General features: G+C 40.8%; 1 protein-coding gene across 1 annotated transcript in view; it reads right to left on the reverse strand.

Annotated features, from left to right (window-relative positions):
- Positions 1 to 4645, reverse strand: part of TMEM63C (transmembrane protein 63C) — a 74518-nt gene extending 69873 nt beyond the window's left edge. Inside the window, exon 1 of the mRNA XM_049612430.1 lies at positions 4445 to 4645. The gene's annotated coding sequence lies outside the window, so the exon portion shown is untranslated. The remainder of the gene's footprint in view (positions 1 to 4444) is intronic.
- Positions 4646 to 12743: the final 8098 nt, after the last annotated feature.

Here is a 12743-nt window from a genome sequence, read left to right on the forward strand (position 1 = left end):
GGCCCTCACTTGCCCAGGCAGGGGCTCAGGCACATTAACTTAATAGACATTAGCCGTTATGGGTGCTTTCAGTGCAATAGCTAATGGGTGAGGAGGGCTGCGGAACAGTCTCTGAAAGGGACTCTCCCCAGTTTTATGACACTAAGATATTGCTTGGTAGGACTTGTTGGCAACAGGCGGAGAAGGCTATAGAGGAAGCAGTTGAGTACAAGGCTGGAGGGATGCTGGAGGGAGGGTAGCTGTGCTTCCATGGACTGGTTACCCCTAACACGCTGCACAATGGCCCCCTCCCAGACTGGTGCACCTTGGTTATGTCCTTCCCAGCCACGCACCTACTCCCCACCTCACAACTTGCTTCTTCTTACCCAGCCACCCTGTGAAAATCCAAAGTGAGCCACTAGACAGATTCTCTCAACATCTATCCATTTCTTCACTCACTCATTCATCCGTTTTTCATTTATGGGACAGGAAGGCTTTGGGACGTCTACTGTGCAGTGTCAACAGGACATCAGGGGCTAGGGTCCAGGCCCAGGCTCAGCGGTTAGTGTGCTGTGCGACCTTGGGTAGCTCACTCAGTCCCTCTGACTTTGTTTTCCCCTCTCATCTGTAATCCTGAGAGGGCTGGGCTAGCGGGAGTCTAAGGCCTCTCTGGCCCTAACACTTCTGGTACCGCTCCTAGGATAAGGGCTGGTGGGAACAAAGATAACCCCAGTAAATCCAAGAGCAGTGTTGAAGAGGCCTAGCTTCCTGGATTTGAATCTAAATATGGGGCTCAACCTCTCTGAGCATCACTGTCTACACATATAAAATGAGGGAAATAATAATAACCTTAAAGGCTGGTTGTGCGGACGACATGAGATATTGTGTACAAAACAGGTGCTCAGTGAAGAGTAGTAGTTGTTGCCATTGTTATGGTGCTGGTGCAGAGAGAAAAGCCTGCCCTCTCTTTTCTCTGCTTCCTCATCACAGAACTAGTGTCTTGACCCCAGGGTGGAAGGACTAAGCATCTTGTGTAATGAGGCTAATAGCTGTTCCTTTAGAAAGGTCCTGTGTTAAGTGGGAAAAAACATGGTTTTCAGACCCAGTTGAACCTTAGTTCAGAGCTGAGCTTTGTCTCTTACTCTCTCTGTGACCTTGTGTAAGTCACTTAACCACGCTGAGATTAACTTCCCCATCTGTCAGAGAGGTGCCCAGACACAAATCAAAGGAGCCCCATAATAGTACCTACTCCCATAGAGTGGCTAGGAGTATAAAGTGCCTGGAAGGTGCTTAACTCAGTTTTTCACATACAGAAGACCTGAGTCAGTGTCAGAAAGACCCAGATGAAAAGAAGGGAAGAGCCTACACTGAAATTCCCAGGCATCCTGGACCAAGTGTCCTGTGAGGAAACGGAGTTGTGGGTATTCTAGCCCAGACCAAGAGCTGTTTCAGCTCTCCAACCCCTTCACCAAGGTGCTACCCACACAGAATCGGTGCAACCAGCCTCCCTAGATGAGCTTGACCCTGGACATGCCCTCTGGTGGGAGCTGAGGCCAGAATGGAAGGCTGGAAGCAGGTCTTCAAAGACCTCCAAGACAAGGCACAGAAGTTTGGACTTTACTTAGACCAAAGGGAGCTATGGAAAGTTTTTGAGCAGAAGCAAGGGATAAGACTGATAAGACCCAAGACCTGGAAGGCATCACGGATATACCCGCAAAGAGGAGGAAGGAGGACCCAGGAAAATGCCACATGGCCTGTGTGTGACACAATCAAAGAGATGACCCCAATGTCCTAACCAATTGAACACCAACCTCCTAGATGAGTGTCAAGCCAGTAGAAGGTACTCAGTAAAGGTGGATAAGAATGAATAGCTGAGACTTTGTGGATTTGGGAGGCGTTTGAAGGAGAGGTGTTTCCAAACCGTGGATGCTGAGAACATTTTTCATGCTCTCACGTGGATTGAGGTAGGTGCTCCCTGAAAGACAATAACTGTTATGCTATTGTCTTTATGATTGCTTTGTTAACCTCCAGGATCTTGTCTGGGGACATAATCCAGAACAACAGCAAAGAAACCAAGGGCCTCTCAGCAACCCAAACAGTTGGGGTTGGAACCATCAAACTGTCAACATTGGGTGCTCTCTGTGCAGAAGAGCACCTTGTATCTTCAGTGAGAGCCCACCTACATTTACTCTACACACAATTTTAACAGACCCAGTGTAGCAGAGACTGCCAAGGGCCCCCTTATAATCTCTCCTTCCCATTTCCTTTTAGCACTAGAGCTTTCAAGATTAAAACTTGCATTCATGGCTCCCCTGCCAGAGACTACATATCCCAGCCTCCCTTGCAGCCAGGAGCAGCAATGGGACTAAGTTCTAGCCAATGGGATATGAGTGAATGTGCTTTGTTTCACTTCTGGACATTCTTAAAAGGAGGCTGCCTGCTCCCAGCTTCCTCTTTCCCCTTGCGTAGACTGGGCCATGGGCGTGGGGATGGAGGTGGGGGGGGGGGCAGCTTTGATGAAGCTGACAAGAGCAACATCCTAGGGTTGGTCAGTCAATCAGACACTAAGAACCTGTTTCATGATGACCCGGAAGAGAAGAGCCCTGGACTGCTGACCACAGAGACTGTTGTCTCTGTGACAACAGCTGAACCAATAGCTTAACTGATAAACCTAGTCTCCTGATTTTCAAGCCCACAGCGGAGGGGCAGGAAGAAGAAAAGACTCATAAAAAAGCAAGCACAGTGAAAGCAAGAGTAAGAGGACATAGAACAACTGTGAAACAAAGTCATTTAGTTCAGGGTTGCTCCAAGAGGCTTGGGGACATCCTTGTATTATAGGGTAGTGTTGGAAATGTGCTGAATCATTAGGGAAGATTAATTCTGAGCAAATATTTTATTTTAAAATGGAAGCAATGGTCTATTTAGAAAGTATTTCTTTTTATTTTTAATGTTTATGTATTTTTGAGAGAGAAAGCAGGGGAGGGGCAGAGAGAGGGGGACAGAAGATCTTAAGTGGGCCCCACACCGACAGCAAAGAGCCTGATGTGGGCTCAAACTCATGAACCATGAGATCACAATCTGAGCCGAAGTCAGATGCTTAACCAACTGAGCCACCCAGGTGCCCCTAGAAAGTATTTCTAATAAAAAATGATTAACATAAAATAAAATATATGCTTAATGGTTGGAACCTTCAGCATCCAGAAAATTCAGCCATCTAAAATGATAATTTTCTTTAAGAGTCAGAAAGCAGGAATTTTGATTTTTGATACTTACATTCTCTCCCACTAGATTATAGGTCAGATTATATCTTTTTTTTCTTTTTATTCCTAGTATCTAGCACAGTGCCCTGACTCAATAAATACTTCTTAATGGCAATGGGGGTGAAGTCTGTGTTATCTTATCTTATATCCCCGAGCTTAGCAAGGTCTTACTGATTTGGATTATTAATCAGTGACATTTCCTGAGGTCCTTCACCATTCTCATGAAGGGGTGCAAGCACATAGCCCTCACCAGAGTGTTATGGACTCATGGTGACTCTGGGACCTCCCCACTGTTGTCTAGAGATCATTGCATCAGAAACATTCCCCTGATAAAGGCCTACATGCACAAGGATTTCAATGGCAGAATTGAATGTAATTGCTAAAAACAAACGCAACTACACAACCTACACAACTGTTCATGGCCTTTCTGCACTGCCCAGATGAGATGTTCAGGAAAACTCGAAATGACAGGAAAAAGGTGGGAGACCCAGGAAAGAGTCATCTAGGTGTGCTCACTGCCTGTTTTTCATAAGTTTGACTCTACTGGTTTTAGGCTTCAAGGCAGGAAAGCTACACTAGAGTCCCCATCACCCCAGGCCTGGTGTGAGTTTAAGACTGCTGGGTGCTAGATAAGACTATGAGGGAGTAAGCAGGGGAGGGGGGCAGCGGGTCCAGAGGTGATGGGCACGAGACTCCACAGATTTTGCTATAGGGCCCAGAATGTAAACTCATTTTAAGGCAGAACCACATCACTATTCACACTATAAGTGACAATCAAGATACTCTAGGGTATCCCCTGTCCCCAAGGACCAAATCAAAGCTCTCCGAGAATGTGAGTCCATTTTTGGAACTTGGGTTTCTGTCACACACTCTAATCTGCTTTTCTGAAGAGAAAGGAATTTGCTTTCCTGTGCAGAAGGCAGAGGAGCACTGGGGAAAACTATTTTCCCAGTGTCTTCCATCTATCCAGACATAAGGTTGTAGATTTCAAGATAGAATAAGGTCTCAGACTGCAGTCCAGAAACATAGCAAAAACCCCTCATTGGAAGCTGGCATTCCCCAGGTTGGTGGGGCCAGAATAGAGAAGCCAGGTCCCAACAACAATTTGGCCCTCCATAGCAGAGAATCTAGGCCTCCCCTGTGCTGGCACAGCCTGGCCTCCCTGCCCTCCCCTCCCCTCAGCCTCGGGCTGGAGCCCCACTCACCAACGCCCCACCAGGTAGATGCTCTTAGCTAGTAGCAGCCTCTTTTACTAGTACTTCTCTCCCGGAAGAGGGGAAATTCATGACGGGAAATTCATGACGGGTGGGAGGTCACTTTCATCCACCACCAACAGCCGCTACCAATTACCAATATTAGAAACTTCTGGCGGCCCGGTCAGAGGCAGATGTTGATGATGTCACAAAGGAAGCACCTCTGTTGTGCTGGAACTCTGGAGGCATTTGAGAGGGAGGGGTCTCTAGAATTGAAATAAGCTTGAGCATGACCAGTCAGATCTGAGTGTTGGAAGCCTGTGCAGATTCACCTCATTTCTGTCTTGAGTCTGGCTGAGGCCCTGCAAGATTAGGTCAATAAGAATACTTGAGTCTTCATATTGATATTAAGGCTAAAGACCATCCAGGTGGATCCTCGCAGGATGGAAATATGGCTTTCCTATTTTTTCTGGGCTACAGAGAGAGGATCCCCTCTTCATTTCGAGGTTCTTGAAATCAACTCTGTTATATCCATTCCACTGGGAGTTGGCATCTGTTTCAGTATACGAGCCCTTTTTTTTGTTGTTTTATAGCCTTTATTAACTTCATGAAATATAATACACATACAAAAACGTATATATATAATATACAAATGAGCACTATAATGATTAATCGTAAAGCAAAATTGTGTAACCACTACCCAAATCAAGAAATACGACATTATCACAAGACATTTCTCTGTGTTGCTTCCCAATCACGCTCCTTCTGCCTCCATCAGACCTCCATCCAGAGATAACCAACCCTATCCTGACCTTAATGGCAATCCTGTTTTCTTTTTCTTTCACTTTTGCCATCTCCAATCCATATAGTTTGGTTTAGTCTGTCTTTTTTTTTTAAGTTTATTTATTTTGAGAGAAACAGAGTGCAAGCGGGGGAGGGGCAGAGAGCAAAGGAGGATCCCAAAACGGGCTGGAAGTGCTGTCAGCTGTCAGTGCAAAGCCCCGACACAGCGCTCCAACCCACAAAACCGTGAGATCATGACCTGAGCCCAAATCAAGGGTCCAAAGCTTAGCCAACTGAGCCACTCAGGTGCCCTGGTTTGGTCTGTTTTTTAAGTGAACATTAATGGAATCAGAGTCTCTATATACTTTACACTGGGCTTCTCTTAACATATCTCCATGTTTTAACATGAAGTTGTAGTTTATTCATTATTACTGTATAGTATGCACTGAACTCTCACCGTTGGCTGCCCTTGTGTCTCTGTGCAAGCAGAAAATAAAAGGCAAAACAGAGTTGTAAACTGCCTGGCTGAGTTTTGAAGGATTGCCCCAACACAAACATAGAGTCCATCTCCAAAGACTGGGAGATGTTTTTTCTTGTTGTTGTTGTTATTCCAGATGTTTAAATAAACCTCCATCAAATCACTAGTTTACCACAAAGCTACTGGAATAGAGACTTCAGTGGCCACGGAAAACAAAAAATATAGATTTTGCAAAATTAGTTCAGAAAAGACATTAGGCAAACAACTTCTACATCAACCAGCAACAACACAACCCTGGAGAGAGAAAGCCTCTAATTCCCAGATGTGCCACATTATAATATTCAAAATGTCTAGTTTTCAACAAAAAAATTATGAGGCATGAAAAGAAACAAAAAGGTATGGGGCACCTGGGTGGTTCAGTTGGTTAAGCACCAGAGCCAAAGCTCAGGTCATGATCTGAACCCACAGTTTTGTGGGTTGGAGCCCTGTGTTGGGCTTTGTGTGGATAACTCAGAGCCTCGAACCTGCTTCAGATTCTGTGTCTCCCTCTCTCTCTACCCCTCCCCCACTCGTGTTCTGTCTCTCAAAAATAAATAAACATTTAAAAAATTAAAAAAAAAAAAGAAACAAAAAGGTATGGCCCACATACAAGAAAAGAAATGGCTGATAGAAATTGTTGCTGAGGAAGCCCAGACATGGAACTTCCCTCAAAACATTTTAAGCTGACCAATTAAAATATGCTCAAAGAGTAAAGGAAGCCATGAGAATGATGTGTCACAAAAAAAAGAGATAGAAATTATAAAAAAGAGAAAAAAAATTTTTTTAAAGTCCAAATAGAAATTCTGCAGTTGAAAAGTACAATAACTGAAATGAAAAATTTACTAGACAGGCTCAACAGGAGATATGAGCAGATAAAAGAAAGAATCAGCAAATCTAAAGATAGGTCAACTGAGATTATCCAGTCCGGGTAGAATAAAGAAAAATGAATAGGGGCACCTGGGTGGCTCAGTTAGTTGAGCATTTGACCCTTGATTTTGGCTCAGGTCATGATCAGGTTTATGGGATCAAGCCCCACATCAGGCTCTGTGCTGAGCATGGAGCCTGCTTTAGATTCTCTCTCCCTCTCCCCGCTCTCCCCTGCTCATGCTCTCTCTCTCCCTCAAATAAAAAAGAAAAAGAAAAATGAATAGACCCTAAAAGGCCTGTGGTACACAATCAAGAATACTAAGGTGTGCATGATGGGAGAGCCAGAAGAAAAGGGTTGGGGGGGGGGAGGGTGCACAGAAAGAAAATTTGGAGAGATAATGGCCCCATACTTCTCAAATCTGATGAAAAACAATCTACACATCCAAGAAATTCAATGAAGTACAGACAGGATGAACTCAAAGAGATCCATACCAAGGCATGTTATAATTAAGCTGTTGAAAGACAAAAGAATTTTGAAAACAACAAGAGAGAAGCAGCACATCATGTACAAGGAAGGCTTGAGAAGATTAATAGCTGATTTACTGTTGGAAACCATGGAGGCCAGAAGGCAGTGGGATCACACATTCACAGTGCTGAAAGAAAAGAACTGTCAATCAATAGATTCTCTATCCAGCAAAATTATCCTTCGAGAATGAAGGAGAAATAAGACGTTTCCAGATAAACAAAAACTGATATAGCTCACCATTAGTACACTTGCCCTTTAATAAATGCTAAAGGAAATCCTTCAGGATGAAATGGAAGGACAGTAGATAGTAATTCAATTTCACATGAAGAAATAAAAAACACTGGTAAATGTAACTGCACAGGTAAATATAAAAGTCAGTATTAATGTGCTATTGGTTTATGTAGCTCCTTTCTTTCTTATTTGATTTAAAAGACAACTACATAAAACAAAAATTGGAAATCTATGTCAATAGGTACATAATATATAAAGATGTAATTTGTGACAATAGCAACATAAAAGTGGGTACAGAGCTATATGGGGCAAAGCTTTTTGCATACTATTGAAACTAATCTGAGCTAGATTATTCTAAATTAAGATGCTAATTTTAATCCTCAGAGCAACCACTAAGAAAATAACTCAAAAATATATGATAATAAAAATGACAAAGAAATTAAAATGAAAATAAATGTCTAACACAAAAATGATAATGGAGAAAATAAAAAGAGCATAAGGCATACAGAAAATAAATAGCAAATTAATGGAAGTATGTCCTACCTTATCAGTAATTACTTCAAATGTAAGTGGATTAAACTCTCCAACCAAAAGGCAGAGACTGGGAGAATGAATTAAAAAGAAATATCTGGGGGACCTGGGTGGCTCAATCAGTTAAACATCCGACTTCAGCTCAGGTCCTGATCTCCTGGTTCATGAGTTTGAGTCCTGCATCAGGCTCTCTGCTGTCAGCACAAGCCCACTTCAGATCCTTTGTCTCCCTTTCTCTCTCTCTCTCTCTGCCCCTCCCCTGCTTGTGCACGCACACGCTCTCTCTCTCTCAAAAATAAGTAAATGTTTAAAAAAATAAAAAGAAATATCCAAGTATATGCTCACAAGAGACTCACTTTAGATTCAAAAACACAAAGAGGTTGAAATTAAAAGGATGAAAAAAGATATTCCGTGCAAACAGTAACCAAAGAGAGCTGGAGTGGCTATACTAATATCAGAAAAAATAGACTTTAAGACAAAATTGTTAGAAGAGATGAAAAATGACATTATATAATAATGAAAATAAAAATTATATATATAAATATATAGTAATAATATATAAAAAGGTCACTCTCTCAAGAAGATATAAAAATTGTAAACATATATGCACCTAGCAACAGAATCCCCAAAATATATGAAGAAAAAACTGACAAGATTGGGGGAAATAAACAGTTTGACAATAATGCCAATTTTGATAATGGCTACAGCAACTAGATGCAGATCAGCGAGGATACAGTAGACTTGAACAACGCTATAAGCAAGCTAGACCTAAGAGACAACTATGGAACACTCCACCCAACAACAGCAGAAGGCACATACTTCTCAAGTGCACATGCAACATTCTCCAGTATAGACCATAAGTTAGGCCACAAAACAAGTCTCAATATTTAAAAAGAATGAAATTATGCAAAATATGTTCTCTGATTACAGTGGAATAAAATTACACAAATCAATAACAAAGAAATCTGGAAAACTCAAAAACATGGAAATTAAACAATACACCCTTAAATAAACAATGGGTCAAATAAGAAATCTCAAAGGAAATTTAAAAAATGATTGGAGATGAATAAAAATGAAAATACAACTACTACATCTTACAAGATGTGGTGAAAGCAATGCTCAAAGGGAAATTTATACCTGTAAGTGCCTCCATTAAAAAAGAACAAAGATCTCTAACCAATAACTTATACTTCCAACTTAAGAGACTAGAAATAGAAGAGTAAATGAACTCAAAGAAAGTAGAAAGAAGGGAACAATAAAGGTTGGAGTCGAGATAAATGAAATAGACAGTAGCAAAACAACAGAGAATCAACAAAACCAAAAAATAGTGCTAGAAAATGATCAACAAAGTTGACAAACCTTTAGCTAGCCTGAACAGAAAGAAAAGACCCAAATTACTAAAATTAAAAAAAAAAGTTGTGGGAACATTACTACTGACCCTACAGAGATAAAGGATTATAAGAGAATATTGTGAACAAATATATGCCAACAAACTAGGTAGTTTAGATGAAATGGATAAATTCCTAGACACGCAATCTAGCAAAACTGACTCAAGTAGAAAATATGAATTGGCCAATAACAAGTAAAGTGATTGAATCAGTAATCAAAAAACTTCCAACAGAAAAGGGAATCCTTGTGCATTGTTGGTGGGATTGTAAACTAGTACAGCTGCTATGGGAAACAGTATGAAGGATCCTCAAAAATTAAAAATAGAACTACCATATGATCCAGCAATTTCACTTCTGGGAATATATCCAAAGGAAATGAAAACACTTGAAAAGATATCTGCACCCCCATGTTCATAGCATCATTATTTACAGTAGCCAAAACGTGAAAACAACCTAAGTGTGTGTCCATTGACAGATGAATGGATAAAGAAAATATATATACATATATATATATATGTATATACATATATATACACACATTTGTATATATATACACATATATGTGTATATGTATATACACACAATGGAATACACACACATACACACACACAATAGAATATTATTTAGATGTAAAAATGAGGAAACCCTGTCATTTGCAACAATGTGGTTGAAACTTGAGGCATTATGCTGAAGAAAAGAAGTCAGACAGGGAAAGACAAATACTATATGATTTCACTTATATGTGGAATCTAAAAAATAAAACATGAATAAACAAACAAACAAACAAACAAAAAGCAGAAACAGACCCATAAATAGACAGAAAAAACTGATGATTGCCAGAGGGGAGGGAGGTGGGGAGATGGGCAGAATGGGTGAAAGGGAGTGGGAGGTCCAAGCTTCCAGTTACGGAATGAATAAGTCATAGGGATAAAAGGTACAGCACTGGGAATGTAGTCAGTGGTATTGTGATAGTGTTGTGTGGTGACAGACAGTTGCTACACTAGTGAGCACAGCATAACCAGTAGATGTTGTGTGCCTGAAATGAATGTAACATTACATATTAATTACACTTCAGTTTTTAAAAAGTGTACAATTCAATGGTTTTTACTATCTTCACGGAATTGTGCAATCATCACCACAATCTGATCGTAGAACATTTCTGTTATGCCAAAAAGAAATCTCATGTCAGCTAGCAGTCATTTCCATTCCCCTCACCATCCCTCCCTCAGCCCTAGGAAACAACTAAACTACTTTCTGTATTCATAGATATGCCTATTCTTTGCCTTTCATATAAATGGAATCATCCAATACGTGGTCTTTCAAGACTGGCTTCTTTTACTTAGCGTAATATTTTCAAAGTTCATCCATGCATTCCATTTACTTTTAATATCATTGTTTACGTGGTGGGGTTTAAGTCTACCATCTTGCTATTTCTTTCTATTCATACCATGAGTTCTTTGGGTTTTTTCCTCCTTTCCTGCCTTCCTTTGGATTGAATATTGTTTAAGAGTCCATTTTATTTTTAATTAAAAAAATTTTTTTAATGTTTATTTTTGAGGGAGAGAGAGAGACAGAGCGTGAGCAGGGGAAGGGCAAAGAGAGAAGGAGACACAGAATCTGGAGCAGGCTCCAGGCCCTGAGTTGTCAGCACCGGGCCTGATGTGGGGCTTGAGCCCACAAACTGTGAGATGAAGACCTGAGCTGAAGTCAGAGGCTTAGCCAACTGAGCCACCCAGGCGCCCCAAGAGTCCATTTTATTTTTGTTGGCTTAATAATTATTCCTCTCTCTTTTTTTTAGTGTTTGCTCTAAAGTTTGCAATATGCATCTTTAATTTCTCACAGTCTACCTTCAAATAATATTATACCACTTCACAGATTACAGAAGAAAATTATAACACTATAGCTCCTTCTCTTCTCTTGTCCTTTGTGTTTTTTGTCATACATTTTACTTCTACATATGTTATAAACTCTATAGTACTCTGCTACTTTTTTTGCTTTACATAAACTCTTATTTTTCTTTTACATAAATTTTTTAATGAGGGGGAAACATCTCTTACTTTTACCATGTCTGGTATTTATTTCTTTCCATTTATTTCTCTGTGGGGATCTGAGTTTCTCTACCTGGTATCATTTCCCTCAAGCCTTCAACATGCCTGCCGTCAATGAATTCCCTCAGCGTTATCACTGGCTACAGAATTCTGGGTTGACAGTTTTTTGTTCCATTCAATTAAATCTTAAAGATTTAGGGGCGTCAGGGTGGCTCAGTCAGTTAAGTGTCCAACTCTTGATTTTGGCTCAGGTCATGATCTCACAGTTCATGAGTTCCAGTAGGGCATTGGACTCCATGCTGACAGTGTGGAGCCTGCCTGGGATTCTCTCTCTCCCTTGCCCTCTGCCCCTCCCCTACTTGTGCTCTCTCTCTCTCTCTCTCCAAATAAATAAATAAATAAATACACTTTAGGGGTGCTTGGGTGGCTCAGTCGGTTAAGTGTCCGACTTCGGCTCAGGTCATGATCTCACAGTTTGTGGGTTTGAGCCCCTCGTAGGGCTCTGTGCTGACAGCTCAGAGCCTGGATCCTGCTTTGGATTCTGTGTCTCCCTCTCTCTCTCTGCCCCTCCCCCACTCACACTCTGTCTCTCTTTCTCTCAAAAATAAATAAACATTAAAAGAAAATTTTTAAAAAACTTTAATTGGTTAATTAATTAAAAAATGAATAAGTCTTAAAGATTTAATTCCATAGTCTGCTGACTTGTATTATTTCTAATGAAAAGTCAGAGATTATTTTTATATTTTCCTTTGTGTATAATGTCCCTCCCCCCTCCCCTGGCTCCTTAAATAATATTTTTCAGGGGTGCTTGAATGACTCAGTCTGTTGAGTATCTCACTCTTGATTTTGGCTCAGGTCATGATCCCAAGGTTTTGGGATCAAGCCCCTGTGTCAGGCTCTGTACTGAGCGTGGAAACTGGTTAAGACTCTCTCCCTCTCTCTCTTTCTCTCTTCCTCTGCCCCTCTACCCGCCCCCCCGCCACTCTGTCTCTCTGAATAAAAAAAATTTTTAAATCTTTTTTATCATTGATTTTCAGCAACTTAAAGATACTGTGCCTTGGTGTGATCCTCTTCGTGCTTGGCATTGATTCAGCTTTTCAGATCTATGGGCTTAGATTTTTCATCAAATTTGGAAAAATTTCAGCCATTATGTTTTCAAATGTGTTTCTGCCCAGCCCCCAGAGTCTAATTACATATCTATTATTCCAGTTGGTATTGTCACAGGTTACTGACATTCTGTTCCTTTTTTTTTCAGACTTTTTTTTTCTCTCTCTGCTTCTCCTGCAGCCTCTCCAGAAGTCATCCAAACCTGTAGGCCTTTAACTGGAACTCAAATCTTTATAAAGCAACTTATCCTTTCCTTTGGATTTATTTGTGTATTTGAAAAAGTAAAAAGAGTGCAAGGACATAATAGAATAGT

This window comes from Panthera uncia (assembly GCF_023721935.1).
Source record: "Panthera uncia isolate 11264 chromosome B3 unlocalized genomic scaffold, Puncia_PCG_1.0 HiC_scaffold_1, whole genome shotgun sequence".
NCBI lineage: Eukaryota > Metazoa > Chordata > Mammalia > Carnivora > Felidae > Panthera > Panthera uncia.